The sequence below is a fragment of the Myxine glutinosa genome, chromosome 9 (assembly GCF_964187855.1).
Source record: "Myxine glutinosa chromosome 9, kmMyxGlut1.1, whole genome shotgun sequence".
NCBI lineage: Eukaryota > Metazoa > Chordata > Myxini > Myxiniformes > Myxinidae > Myxine > Myxine glutinosa.
In genome coordinates, this window is record NC_136269.1 from 101,120,905 (window position 1) to 101,134,565 (window position 13,661).

Genomic DNA, 13,661 nt, shown 5'->3' on the forward strand with positions numbered 1-13,661 from the left:
ACAATAACAAAATAATAATAACTAGCTGAAACCCGTGGAACATCCACGGAAGGGAGGATGTGGTGTATGGATAGAGTGTACCATTATGGACGGCATAGGGGATTTGCTTGTCCGAGTAAGAGTTAGGAAAAAAGATGAGAATGAAGAGTGCGTATATGAACAACGATCGCCGACACCGGCACAAATGCATGCTCTGGATTGTCCACTCAGTGGACGGCTTGCTTTCGCCTTCGCCTGTCCAATCAGCGGACGGCTTGCTTCGCCTTCGCCCAGCAGACGCCAATACGATGGCGTCGTAAGATGGCGTCGTATCGGCAGTTAATCGGAAGCTTTTGGGCCCCCAACGTCGGCTAATTCCGATTTTTCGCGTATGCCTGTACGTGATAAACAAAGAGCGCGGTTCGTGGATCGTAAATCCATTAGTGCCGTGGGCATCGGGTCACTGGGTGCGGCGTAAAAGGGATAACAAAGTCGAGTCCTTACGCTATTATTATATAGATAATAATAAATATTGTATGTGGAGGAAACCGAATAAAATAACTTGAACTGCCACTTTATAACCTATATAACCTAGAGCTGCCACTCAAGCGGTTCAAGACATTGAATTTTTAAAATATTTCCTTTCAATTATTCATGGCTGCCAAACCATACAACCAATCATGTTGACATTTTAAACCTTTATTCTGCTTGACACCATTTACATTGCTTTAGAGTTTCACTTTGATAAATCAAGTGCTTCAATAAATAGAAGGTTCTTAAGATCTCCATGGAATTATTTATTGCTGCCAAACCATGTGACTTGACGCAAATTCAAAAAGACCATTTGAGCTTCCCTACATTGGGAACATATGTATATAGTTTCCACATGATATCTTCAAAAATGAGGGAGGAGATAGGTTTTAAGGTTTATGCTTCAAAACGTCATAACTGCTAAACCATGTACCATATGACATAATGATCGCTGAACTATTTGTTCGTCTTGGGCATGCGATTATGCCTGCAAAGCTTGGGCTCGATCTGTTTAGCCATTTTGGAGAAAAATAGTTTGTGTTTTTCATGAAAAACAATATGGTGGCTGAACCATGTGACATATGACTTCGAAATTTTTTGGATTCTGATTTTTTTTTTTTACTTAGGTCATGCACAAAAATATCATATTCGTGGCATCAAGGGTTCTATTTGTCGAAGTCTAACCTCATAACGTTAGCACTTTTAATGTCCTAAATAAACATTTTTGATCCCAGTGCAGCGTTCTTTAGAATGAGCCATGATTCAATTTTCTCCCATTGAGCCGTTTCGGAGCTATAGAGGGGCAAAGTTGAAAGTTTTTTTCCAAGATGGTGCCCATACCACATAACCTATGATGTCATACAACAACAACAACAACAACAACAACAACAACAGGCATTTTAAGGCCATTTCCCCTGCAAGAGCGGGGGTTAGCCTTGCGGTCCCCATGACAATGTTCTCCATTTTGCCCTATTTTCTGCATCTCCCCTTGTTAACCCCCTTGCCCGCATTTCTTCTTCGACCATCTTTAGCCAAGTCTTTCTCGGTCTTCCCCGTCCTCTACTTCCTTCTACATTCATTTCCACCACTCTTCTCAACCAGTCACTTTCATCCTTCCTCAACACATGACCAAACCAAATTATATAGTAAGATTATAATGGCATAAATATATATATATATACAGACTTGGCATTTAATATGGAATATTTTTTTATGGGGGTGAACTTACTTTTCAAGATGTCTTAGAACCAAAAGTTCATTGGCATTATGTTGAAATTATTCTAGATTTTGTTAATGTGACCTTTAAAAGAAACAAAAACCACATTTGACATTTCGAAACAAATAAATTGATCCTTGAAAGTGATGTTAACTGATATCGAACTCAATTCATGGAAAGTACTGTGTTAAACTTCTGTACGTTTTCCAGAAGTATCTCTTTATTTTGCACAGTAGCCAAATTTTTTTTTAACAGAAACAAAAGTTAAATTACGACTGGGATTACGGACAGTAAAATTACAGTTCAGTACTTCGTGTAACCCCACGAGCATTCAGGAGAGCACGTACACGTTGAGGCATTGCTGTTCACGAGATTTGCCAAGGTTTGGACAGGAATCGCTTGCCATGCAGTGACAATAGCCTGCTGCAATTCACGCACAGAGGTAGGCTGCTGGTCCAAGTGGTCGATTTGACGCGTTAATTCTGCCCACAAGTTCTCTATCGGATTCATATCCTGGGACATGGCAGGCCACTCCATATGCTCTACACCACGGTCAGCAAGAAAGTGTTGGATCATGCGAGCACGATGAGGCCGTGCATTGTCATCTTGGAAGACAAAGTTTCCTCGAAAGGCTGCACGAGCAAATGGAAGCAATGTTTCTTCCAGAATGGCCCTGTACTTGAACTGGTTCAGGTTTCCATTCAGAACAACCAGGTCATTTTTTCCCCCTGCATGAAAAGCAGCCCAAACGGTCACCCCACCACCTCCAGCTTGGACTCTTGGCACTATACAATCTTTGTTGTAGGCTTCATGCACTTGTCTGCGCACTCGGACGTGGCCATCTTGACGATAGACCAGAAATCTAGACTCGTCACTGAAGATCACATGATTTCAGTGTCCTGGCTGCCATTGACGGTGCTCTCCGGCCCACTGCAATCGGCACTGGCGGTGTTGTCTGGTCAGGCGTGGCTTTCTCAGGGGACCCCTGGCACGATAGCCTGCTTGAACCAGTCGTTGGCTGACTAGCCTTATGGATACAGGCGCATTTGTCAGTTGCTGCCACTCAGCCCTAAGCCGATTAGCTGACTTGGTACGGCCATTGCGGACTAACCGGTGCAGCTGGCGATCATCCCTCCTTGTGGTTCTGCGGGGACGTCCTGGCCTCGGTATTGGAGTAGGGACACCCCTCTGAGCATTTCGTTTCAGGATCTTTGACACCTGACCTTGAGTGATGCCATACTGCCGAGCAAGAGCACGCTGTTTCATGCCGTAATTTCGTAAAGCGACCACTCCATGACAAACAGCATTGTCGAGTTGACGGACCATCTCCAGAGGAAGCGGCAATAACTTTTGGAGACGTGCAGCAGTTGTTTTCCACTAATGCAGAACGCAACAACCCTTGTATACCCGACTGTGAAGCCAATCATCAAATGCACCTGTCCGTACATTTTGCCACGCCACCTGTGATATAATCCTGTTGTTGACTTCTTGCTGCGACAGACAATCAGTGACATGGTTCTTTTAACAAATAAATCACCAAAGTGTAAAAGAAACTCACCAGATTAATATACTGAGTTAAGAAAGTAAACCCAAGTCAAGCAAAAAAAAATATTCCATATTAAATGCCAAGTCTGTATATATATGTATGTATGTATATATATATATATATATATATATATATATATATATATATATATATATATATATATATATATATATATATATATATATATATATATATATTGTTGCAGACGCGGTTGTGGATGTTGGTTTACCGAGCGGTTTGGTATGACCGCGTCTGCACAGTTTACCCGATTATGCTCGAACGTTGGCCGAGTCGCGCTATGCTAAATCAATTACGGAAAGGACACAGCGGCTGGGTTAAAATGACACGACACCAGGGGTACAGTTCTCAAGACCTCCGGAGGAGGTTATAATATTGCGGAACGTTAGATTACAAGGACAAGAGAGACAGCATAGTAAGGTAGGCACTTAATCACGGTCTTATAGTAACCCCGACAGACGACAGATAAACGGGACAAGACTGACTCACACGGGGATTGATGGCAAGGAAGGGCAGGTAGTCGAGGCTCAAGGTGCACCTTGGCGCAGGGGCAGAATCGACCCGGTCCGGTCCAGAGATGCGGGAGGTCTCGTCGCGCTGGAGGTGGCGTCTGTTTCTCCTTCATGGCTGAGGCGCATCTGACGTCACGTCCGGTAAGTGGCTGCGTATATCCGGCGGGGAGTGACACGCCCTCGGCTCGTTAGCTCCGCCCCAGATGGAATCGGCCCGTTGCTTCTTATTGGGTGCGGGGGTTACCGGGCTCCGCCCTTGACGAGGAGCTGACAGCCAGCCCCTTCGTGGTAACCCCGTGGGCGCACATGGCAATGGCGGCTAACCAAGTGGGTGTGAGGACGCACACTCCCCGCACCGCGGCCGCGCCGCCCCCGCTGTGGTTGTAGTTGTTGTTATTGTTTCATGAGGAAGATGGGAGGAGGTATGGGGAGGTCCTAAACTCACTACTGGTGCCATACAATCACATTCTGGTGCAACGAAGAGTCAGAATTAATGGAAACGAGTCCTTAACTGACATAGACTAAGAATAACTAGCAAGATGTCCTATAGTTGTCTACGTGAGATGCGGTGAACCTGGGCACGACATTTAATGGGGGAAGAAGGGGAAGGTCGGTTCTACAGAGTGTTGTTTACAGACAATGGGACTAGGGGATGGGGGATTGGGGATAGTTGGGGAGTATTGGGGAAATAGGGGAATATTTACAAGCGGATATGGAGGCCAAATCCCATATCCGCAACATTGCACCCTTCTCTACCCTCGGGGCGTCCCGACCCGATAAATTTTTACCTATTTTAGTGTGGCACTCAGATGTAGTTCCCTCTACTATTAACTCTACCCTGAGTGCGACAGTTTTACAGATATTCACAAATGAGTAAATATGTCCCCCTGCGACGTTGCACCCTCCTCCTCACAGAAACACACCCACAGGATAACCGAATCGCGGAAAGAATTCGCAAACTAAACATACAGCCGGTAGGGAGCATTATTTACAAGACTACGCTGATATTTACACTACGATCCAGGACCTGTTTTTGGAGGAACACATGCAGATGTTATGCATAGAGAGAGCACGCATGCCAGCATCGATACACCAACCCACGAGTGCTCTGTGGCCTTACGGCCTTTAATAATGTGCAGAGCACCCCTTCCAAGCACCAAAAGCACCACCCCATCACACAGTCAGCACCATCCGGTGCACCAATAAAATGTTTAATAATCATGGTGTGGTGTCGCAGCCGGCCGATGTTCTGCCGCTGGTCTTGCCTTCGTGTGGTGCACTTGGCCTTCTTACTTCTTTCAAAAATAAAGAAAGGCGCCAACCGCGTCCATTTCTTTATTGTGGCCGTCAGGGGGCCAACTATAAGTGGTTCACCTGTATGGCATAGGTGCCACGTTGACCCATAGGTCCATCCACGGGTGGTGCTTGGCCGCAAAAGAACTGCGGTCCATTGTGGGTGGCCACCTAAATTGCGGTCCATATGGTGTATCGATCCAGGCAGCAAGCAGCGAAAGTGCAGGCCCACAACTGCGGAGCCAGCACCTCTCTCTCCTCTCTCTCTGCCCCAAAGCCAGATCCTCGGAGGTGGGAGACAAAAGAAGCAGACAAGTGAGTAAGGTGGTAAGGGCGCAAAAGTGCACGCAATGTAAGGTAATGCACACTGGGGGCACATGGGAACCAGGTGAGACAGGTACGTTCCTACCGTACGCCCCCCCCCCCCCCCCCACCAGGTAACCTACATGGCCCCTCCCTTACCCCTTACTGTATCCACAAAACACAACACTACCCATAAACATCTACTTTACAAATCAACAAACGTCCCTACTGTCTTCCCCGTTCCTCCCATATACCAAATTCGTCTTCTCTCCCTCCTAACCAATCAAATTTGCCATTTTCAACTCAACATCATAATTTGCCATCTCCAACTCAACATCAAAATTTGCCATTACCAATTCATCATCAGTCTCTCCTAGGGAGGGAGAGATGGAATCACCCCAATGTCTCATCCACGTCGTGATGCGTCTCACCAATCCACAGCAATCTCATTTCCTGCAACAAAACAAAGAAAACACAGGTGTGGAGTCATCATCACCACAGGTAAGTGGCTGCTTATGGTGTGACAGGTTCATCAATCCTAACTATTTCCTAAATGACTTTAACAACTTTACATTACCCGGGGTCTTTCCCTGCCAATCCATTGGCCAACTTACACTATGGGTTCTAAAAACCAATTCCCATTGACCAAACTGTGGTGCTTTTCAATTTGGGGTCTCACTCCCCCGATTCATCTCCCGGTGCCCTCGCACAATTTCTGGGCTGTGGCGTGTACCTCTCCCAGCGGGTCTACCCACCTGCACACCTCCACCACTGCAGTTGCCTCCGAGCTTACCTGCTCCTCACCCTATCCTAACTACCTGGGGAAGGCCCTCTGGCGCTCTCCCCACTCGGTGCCCTCTCTGGCATTGGGCTACCCGGGTCCGTCCTCCGGATCCTCGGGCCCCCCTGACACTAACGGCTCCCAGAGCCCACCTGCGGCCTCACCTGGCCGACATCCTCACAGTGGTGGAGTGCCCAACCAACTACACACACTAACAGGCTACACGCCCAGCCATTTCCACAACACTAATGCACCCATCCACGATACCATTCTGCAACCGCACCACAAATGCCAATATCCAACCACAATTTACCTATACCCTCTACCTAACACTTACACTACCCGCCCTGGGTACTCATGAAAGGGGTCCACTCTTCCCCCATCCACACCTTCGCACCATGCACACCACTCCGTACCACTTACTCCAACTCTCTCCACACACCTGTACTTGCACACCTGTGCTCTCACACCTGGTGCCACCTGCACCCTTCTCTCCCCAAGCGCATTCGCGCTGATCCACACACTCACTACTCACACACTGCTCCACACACCTGTCCAGTTGCACACCTGTGCAATCACACCTGTTCAATTCTCACACAGCATCATCTCATCTAACTACTCCCCTCTGAAACTTGCGCTTCCCAGTCGTCCCTTTAAACTATTGCGCTCCCTCGTCATTATAATCCACACTAATCTACCTGCGTCCCCACTACAGGTATCAGTCACTAACTAATCTTAACGTCACCTAATGTCATCTTCTAGGGCCCTATCAATATCCTAACCCACCCGGGCTAGTTTTCACTGCCATACACCCCATAAACTATAGCGCATTTGCCCCACCATGGGAAGGGTGGCAGGGATGCCACCCTTACCCACCGGGCCTATCGCTTATCAATCCCCCAGTCCTCTGGCACTAATAAGCCCCCCTTATTCAGAGGTACTGGGTCCCGCCTCGGCATCTAAAGCCGAGGCAATCCACGGGGGCGCCTGCTCGCCGGTGTAAGGTCTTATCCGGTCGGCGTGGACGATCCGAGGGAGGGCTCGTGGCCCCATTTTGATCTTTATGACCACGTCACAGATTTGCGACAGGACGACTCCTGGGCCTTGCCAGGGGGAGGTGAGTTTTGGGCACCGTCCCTTCCGCCTCCGGGGATTAAAGAACCAAATCTTCATCCCCGGAGCGTATTGACTCCCCTGGCTCCAGTCGTCGTACCTGCGCTTCATCTTTTCCCCCGCCAGATGGAGTTGGCGGCGGGCGAAGGCATGGACTAGCTCCATGCCTTCCTCTAGGTGACGTGCGTACCCCTCCCTCGGCGGGTTAACCACTGTGTCTGGCACGGGACCGCATAGCAAGTCGGCGGGAGCCCGTAACTCCCGCCCATACATAAGCAACGCTGGACTGCATGCGGTGGCCCCGTGCTGGCTGGTTCGGTAGGCCATTAGCAAATAAGGGAGATGTTCGTCCCAGTCATCCTGACGGGTGGCGATGAACAGTGCCAGTTGTTGGATTAGAGTTTGGTTATATCTTTCCACCATCCCGTCAGATTGAGGTCTTAAAGGCGTTGTTCTGGTTTTCCGAATTGACAGGAGACTGCACACATCTTTTAGCAATTTGCTCTCAAAATTTCGTCCCTGGTCGGTGTGCAACTCCTGTGGAATCCCATGCCGGCACACAAATCCTTCCACGAAGGCCTGCGCTACCACCCCTGCTTCTTGGTTGGGGAGGGCGTAGGCCTCCGGCCACTTGGTGAAGTAGTCCATCACAACGAGGATGTACTTATTACCTAGGCGGGTGCGGGGTAGTGGGCCTAGGATATCCATGGCCACCCGCTCTAGGGGGGGCCCCCACCTGGTGTAATTGAAGGGGGGCCCTCATCCTCCGTGCTGGTCCCTTTTTGGCAGTACAGGCGTCGCATCTCCGACACCAGTCCTGTATGTCGCGCCCCATATTCACCCAATAAAACCTCCGGCGTACCCGCGATGTCGTCTTTGTCCTGCCCAAATGGCCGCCGGGGCGGGTACCATGCACCTGTTGCAATATATCGGTCTTAAATTTATTTGGGACTACCACCAGCCAGGAAGTTCTATCAGAGGGAACCTCCACCCACTTGCGATACAAGATGTTATCCTTCAATTCCAGGGTTTTCCACTGAGCCCAATATGCCTTTGTTTGCGCCCCGAGGGGGGTGACCTCTTCCCCATTAGGTCTTTGCCCCAATTTGACCCAATTGAACACTGGCCCCAGGACAGGATCCTCCTGCTGGGCCGTGCTCCATGCCAAAGTTCCGAATTCCTCATCTGCGGTTAGTGGCAAAATTGGCCCTCTCACCCGGGTTGCCCGGACAACGAGGGTCGGGTCCGAATCGCCCAATTGTTCCCTCTCCTCGTGTCTCGCACAAAATTTGCAGTTTTCCCCCAGACAAGGACGCCGAGAGAGTGCGTCCGCATTACCATGGGCCTTCCCGGCCCTATGGGCCACATCAAAATCGTACTGCTGCAACTTTTCCAACCACCTTGCAATTTGGCCCTCCGGTTCCTTGAACCGAAGGAGCCATTGCAAGGAGGAATGGTCAGTTCTAACCAAAAATTTCCGCCCGTACAAGTACGGGTGGAAATGGTTCATGGCAGCCAGCATAGCCAATAACTCTTTGCGAGTGACGCAATAATTTCTCTCGGGCCTACTTAAGGCCCGACTATAATAACCAATCACTCTCTCCACGCCCTCCTGTGTCTGAGACAAAACTGCGCCCAATCCTTCCTGTGAGCATCCGTGTCCAGGGTAAATGCCCCGTTGCTAGTGGGGTACGCTAGAAGGGGTGCGCATGTCAGACACCCCTTCAATTTTTGGAAGGCCTCGTGGCACTCCCGTGTCCAATTAAATCGCGTCCCCTTCTCCGTAAGCCGGTGGAGGGGACGGGCCAACTCCGCAAATTTCGCCACAAAGCGCCGGTAGTAGGAGCAGAGTCCCAAAAATCCCCGCACCTCTTTGATGGTACGTGGTGCGGGCCACTCCTCTACCGCTTTAATTTTGTCTGGGTCCGTTTTTACCCCCTCGCGGTCGATCACGTGACCTAGATAGGCCACCTCTCTTGCAAACAAAGTGCACTTACTCGGGTTCAGCTTCAACCCTGCCTGTCTGAGGCACCCGAACACCTGGTCCAAATTAGCTACTGCCTGGGGGAACGTTTGGGCATGTACCAGGACGTCATCCAGGTACACCAGGCATGATTGCCATGGCATGCCGCCCAGTACATGCTCCATCAATCTTTCAAAGGTGGCGGGGGCGTTACACAAACCAAACGGCATCACAGTAAACTGATACAGTCCCTTACCTGTGGAAAATGCCGTTTTCTCCTTCCCTGCCCTATCCATCTCCACCTGCCAATACCCACTCTTGAGGTCCAAAGTTGAAAACCAATTTGAGCCCGCAACGGCATCGAGGGTGTCATCAATCCTTGGCAGGGGATATGAGTCCTTGAGTGTCACGTTGTTTAGCTGGCGATAGTCCACGCAGAACCGCGTGGTCCCATCCTTCTTTTTGACCAGCACAACAGATGACATCCAAGGACTTCCCGAGGGCTCGATCACGCCTGCGTCGAGCATTTTTTCAACCTGCTCGTCAGCTTCCGCCCTCTTGCTCCAAGGGAGCCGTCGGGCGGCCTGACGAATAGGCCGGGCCTCACCGGTGTGGATCTGATGTTTCACCAGGCCCGTACGTCCAATATCCTCGGTGGACAGGGAGAAGAGGTCCAAATGGGACCCAACCAGTTTGTGTAAGGCCTCCCTCTGGGTACCTCCCAACTCTACGCTACTACGATTTACCATCTCGCAAATGGGATCGGGCCAATTCCTACTTCTTATTGAAGGCTCCCCCCGGGGTCGGCTCGGCTGGACGTTCTCGCCCCTCACTGTCGCGACTTCCTCAACTGGGGTGCAGCCAGCTACCCTCGTGCCCCTTACTATAGTGCGTGGTTCTGTACTCATATTTATTACTCGGACGGCCACTACCGGTCCGTCCGTTTTTACAAGGGTGCGGCCCACGATTAAACCCGGTATGGACTGCGCTGCCACCGGTTCGACCAGGCCGCAGGACTCCTGCCATGTTGGGCGAGCTGCCCACCGGGCCGGCACTATCGCCTCGGCCCTTGGGGGGATGGTCACAGCCTCGGAAGCCTCCAGCTCCGCTCTCTCGGCCGTGCTCACTCCCCCTAACGGCAGCTCTTCTACTCCCACCTGCAGGATCCCCCGGCACAAGTCGATTTTACAACCGCTGGCAGTCAACAAATCCAACCCTATTAAACATGGGTCGCACACCTCCGCCACCCAAACATCTATCTCCCTCCTTACCGACCCTAACTTGAGGGTCACAGAACCACGCCCTATGATCGGGGCCGTTACCCCGGTAGCAAGTTGCAAACTATAATTTTGCAGGCGCTGGATCTTATCCCAGCCACCTGCGCTCGAATCAAGGACCACAGGGCTGATGATCGTGGCGCTAGCTCCTGTGTCCACTACGGCGTCTACCCCCACGCCGGCAATTTTGCATCTAATTGTCAGGCTACCGGTTCCAATTTGGCCACAATAAATGACCTGTCGCGTCAATGAGGGCTCTCCTCCATCCTCTTCTGCCGAACACCGCCCTACGTGCCCGACACCTTCTAGTTTCCCGGGGTCTGGCGGGGGGGTGTCTGGGGTCGGCTAACCCGCTCCCCCCTGGGCGGAGTTGAGGACCTCAACCGCCGGGGATCATCCCGGCGCGTGGCTCGACAGTGCCGCGCCAGGTGACCCAGACGGTTGCAAGTATAGCACCTCACCTGATAAGGTGCTTGCCTCCGGAATTCCAAATTCCCCCCCCTGTAGGTCCGAATTGGATTACCCGCTCGTGGTCCACCGCGGGCCACCTCCGGGGCCGCCTGCCATGGTCCAGGTCCCGCCAGGCGCTGGTCCACCAGCCTCCGGACCATGCCCGCCAGGTCAGGACTCACGTCGGGGGCGGGCCCCCTAAGGGGTCCGCCCTCCATCGGGGGTCCCACCTGGCGGACCGCCATTGCGAGACGCTCGCCCCCCCGGGCCAGGGGCCTCGCTGCTTCCCAACGGGCCGCAGCGTCAGCCGCCTGGCTCAGAGTCTGCGGGCGCCACATGGCGAGCTGTTGCCGGAGCTCAATATCCGGGAGGGCCTGGATAAAATGGTCCAGCGCCAGGCTTTCCCGGGAATCCGCTGCCATGCTAGCATGTGCGATCCCCACTGCGCGGCGAATGTCGTGGGCAAGTTCCCCGATGGCTTCCTGGGGCTTGCGTTTTCGCAGCGCGAGCTGAGCTTTAACAAGCTCGCTCTGCTGTTCAATGCCGAATCGATTAATTAGGGCGTCGCGGAGGGCTGGCAGGGTGAGAGCACCCGCTGGTAATGCCGTCAGCACCTCCGCCGCCGCGCCGCGCAATGCGGCCACCAGGTGTACTCCACCTTCGTCCTCACCCCAACCGTTGCCCTTACACACACAGTCAAACTGCGCCAGGTACGCGCGTAGATCACTCTTGCCGTCATACGGCGCGAGTGGGACCTTGTGGGACCACCTCGTATGCGAGTCGTTGCCCGCCTGCCGGACCCCGTGCGTCGCCCCTTGCGGGGTCAGCGCGGGGCCGAACCGGCCGGGCCCCCACAGTACATTACCCCCAAGGGGCTCTCGTGCCTCCCCGGTCCCTCCAACAACTACCCCTGTTGGTGTCGATGCATGGGTCACACCTCCGCAACCCGCTACCCATTCCATACCACCACAACCTTGCTCACCCACACCTCGCACCTCTCGTTCCATACCCTCCGGACCAGCCATACACCTCACTCTTGGCCTCTCACGAACATCCGGGTCTATCTCGACCCCCAAGCTTATTAAATCACCTGGCGCATCATACGCACGACCATATTGGTCACCACTTACACCGGGTCCTCTTTCTCTTCGCTTCTCCTCCATCACCTGCGAATCCCTCATCCGGTTAATGAGCACATCATCACGATCCGAACACAGACTTTGGACCAATTCTTTTACCTCCTCTTTTATCTCTTTCTTATCCTCTCTCCGTCGCTTCTTAATTTCGCTCACCCCTTCTTCCACTTCTTCTAATTTCTGCTTCACCTCCTTCATCTCCTCGTGCGCCCCTTTAAGTTCTTCCTCTAACTCCACTTTATTTTTTTCTATGTGCTCCCGCACCTCCCGCTCTTTAACCTCCATCACCTCTACCACCTTGTTCATTTTCCTCGTCAAGTCCTCATGTACCGTCTGACACTCTTTTTTAATTACCCCTACGTCCTTTTTCATCTCCTTCTGCGTCGATTTTAACCCCTCTATTACCGCTGTGTTCTTCTTTACCTGTTCCCCCAACTCCTTTTGTCCCACTGTCAGTTGTTCTACTCCCAGCGTCAACTCCTCTATGCCACCTTGCAATTTTACAGTCCCCTTTCTCACCTCCTTCTCCATGCGCTCCTTACAGTGCCTCACCTCCTCGCGCACTCCTCCGACCTCCTCACTCACACCTCTTCTGATCTCCTCTCCCATCACTTGCATCTCCTGCCCAGATGCCACCCTCATCTGCTCCATTTCCTCCCTGTGAGCATCCAGTTTGGTTTCTACCCCCATTCTGACCCCCTCTATCCGCTGCTCCATTTGTTTAACTTCCCTTTCCGCTTGGTCCCTCATGTCACTCAATTTGCCTTCCATACTGTTTTCTAACCCCATTAACCCATTTCTCACCTCTTTTATCCCGTTGTCTAACCCCTCAAAATTATTGTCTAACTTCCCAAATTTCTTGTCTAACTCCTTATTGTCTAACTTCCCAAATTTCTTGTCTAACCCCTCACCGGTACCCCTCGCTTCGTCCCTCATTACCCCCATTTCGTTTCCCATTACCCCTATTTCGTTTCCCATTACCCCTATTTCGTTTCCCATTACCCCTATTTCGTTTCCCATTACCCCTATTTTGCCCTCCAATCGCTCACCCTGAGCTTCTATACTGTTTTTCAAACCTCCAATTTGGTCTCCCATTTGTTCCATAAAGGCCCTCATTTGCAGGAGGAAAAGGTTCGAATCCACCAGGGTGCTACCACGGTCGCGGGCGCGGTCGCCGTGGCCATGTGCGAGGCGCCATTTTGTGCGTCTGCTACCCTCGCTGCTTCGCTCTCATGTCCCTCAATTTAGTCCTGGATCGACCCTGCCTCACTCTCCCCCACTGGAACCCAGCCGTCTTGGTCTGCCATAGCGCGACTTTCAAAATTCGGGTTTTTATTTTTTTTGTAAAACACAATCAAATTTCGCCGTTATAATTTCGAGTGCGGGAAACGCGCTCCGGATCGAATTCCACTTCCCGACACCAAAATGTTACCCTAATGGTACAATTGGTGTTCCAAAATTTGGGCCTAACTGAATTTAGTCCCAGGTCCGAATCCAACTCCTCGACACCAAATGTTACAGACGCGGTTGTGGATGTTGGTTT

The 13,661-nt window shown here is 51.5% G+C and overlaps 1 protein-coding gene across 1 annotated transcript in view; it reads left to right on the forward strand.

The window, feature by feature from the left end:
• LOC137435180 (uncharacterized) overlaps window positions 1-13,661 on the forward strand; it is a 111,191-nt gene that overhangs the window by 44,632 nt on the left and 52,898 nt on the right. The window lies entirely within an intron of this gene.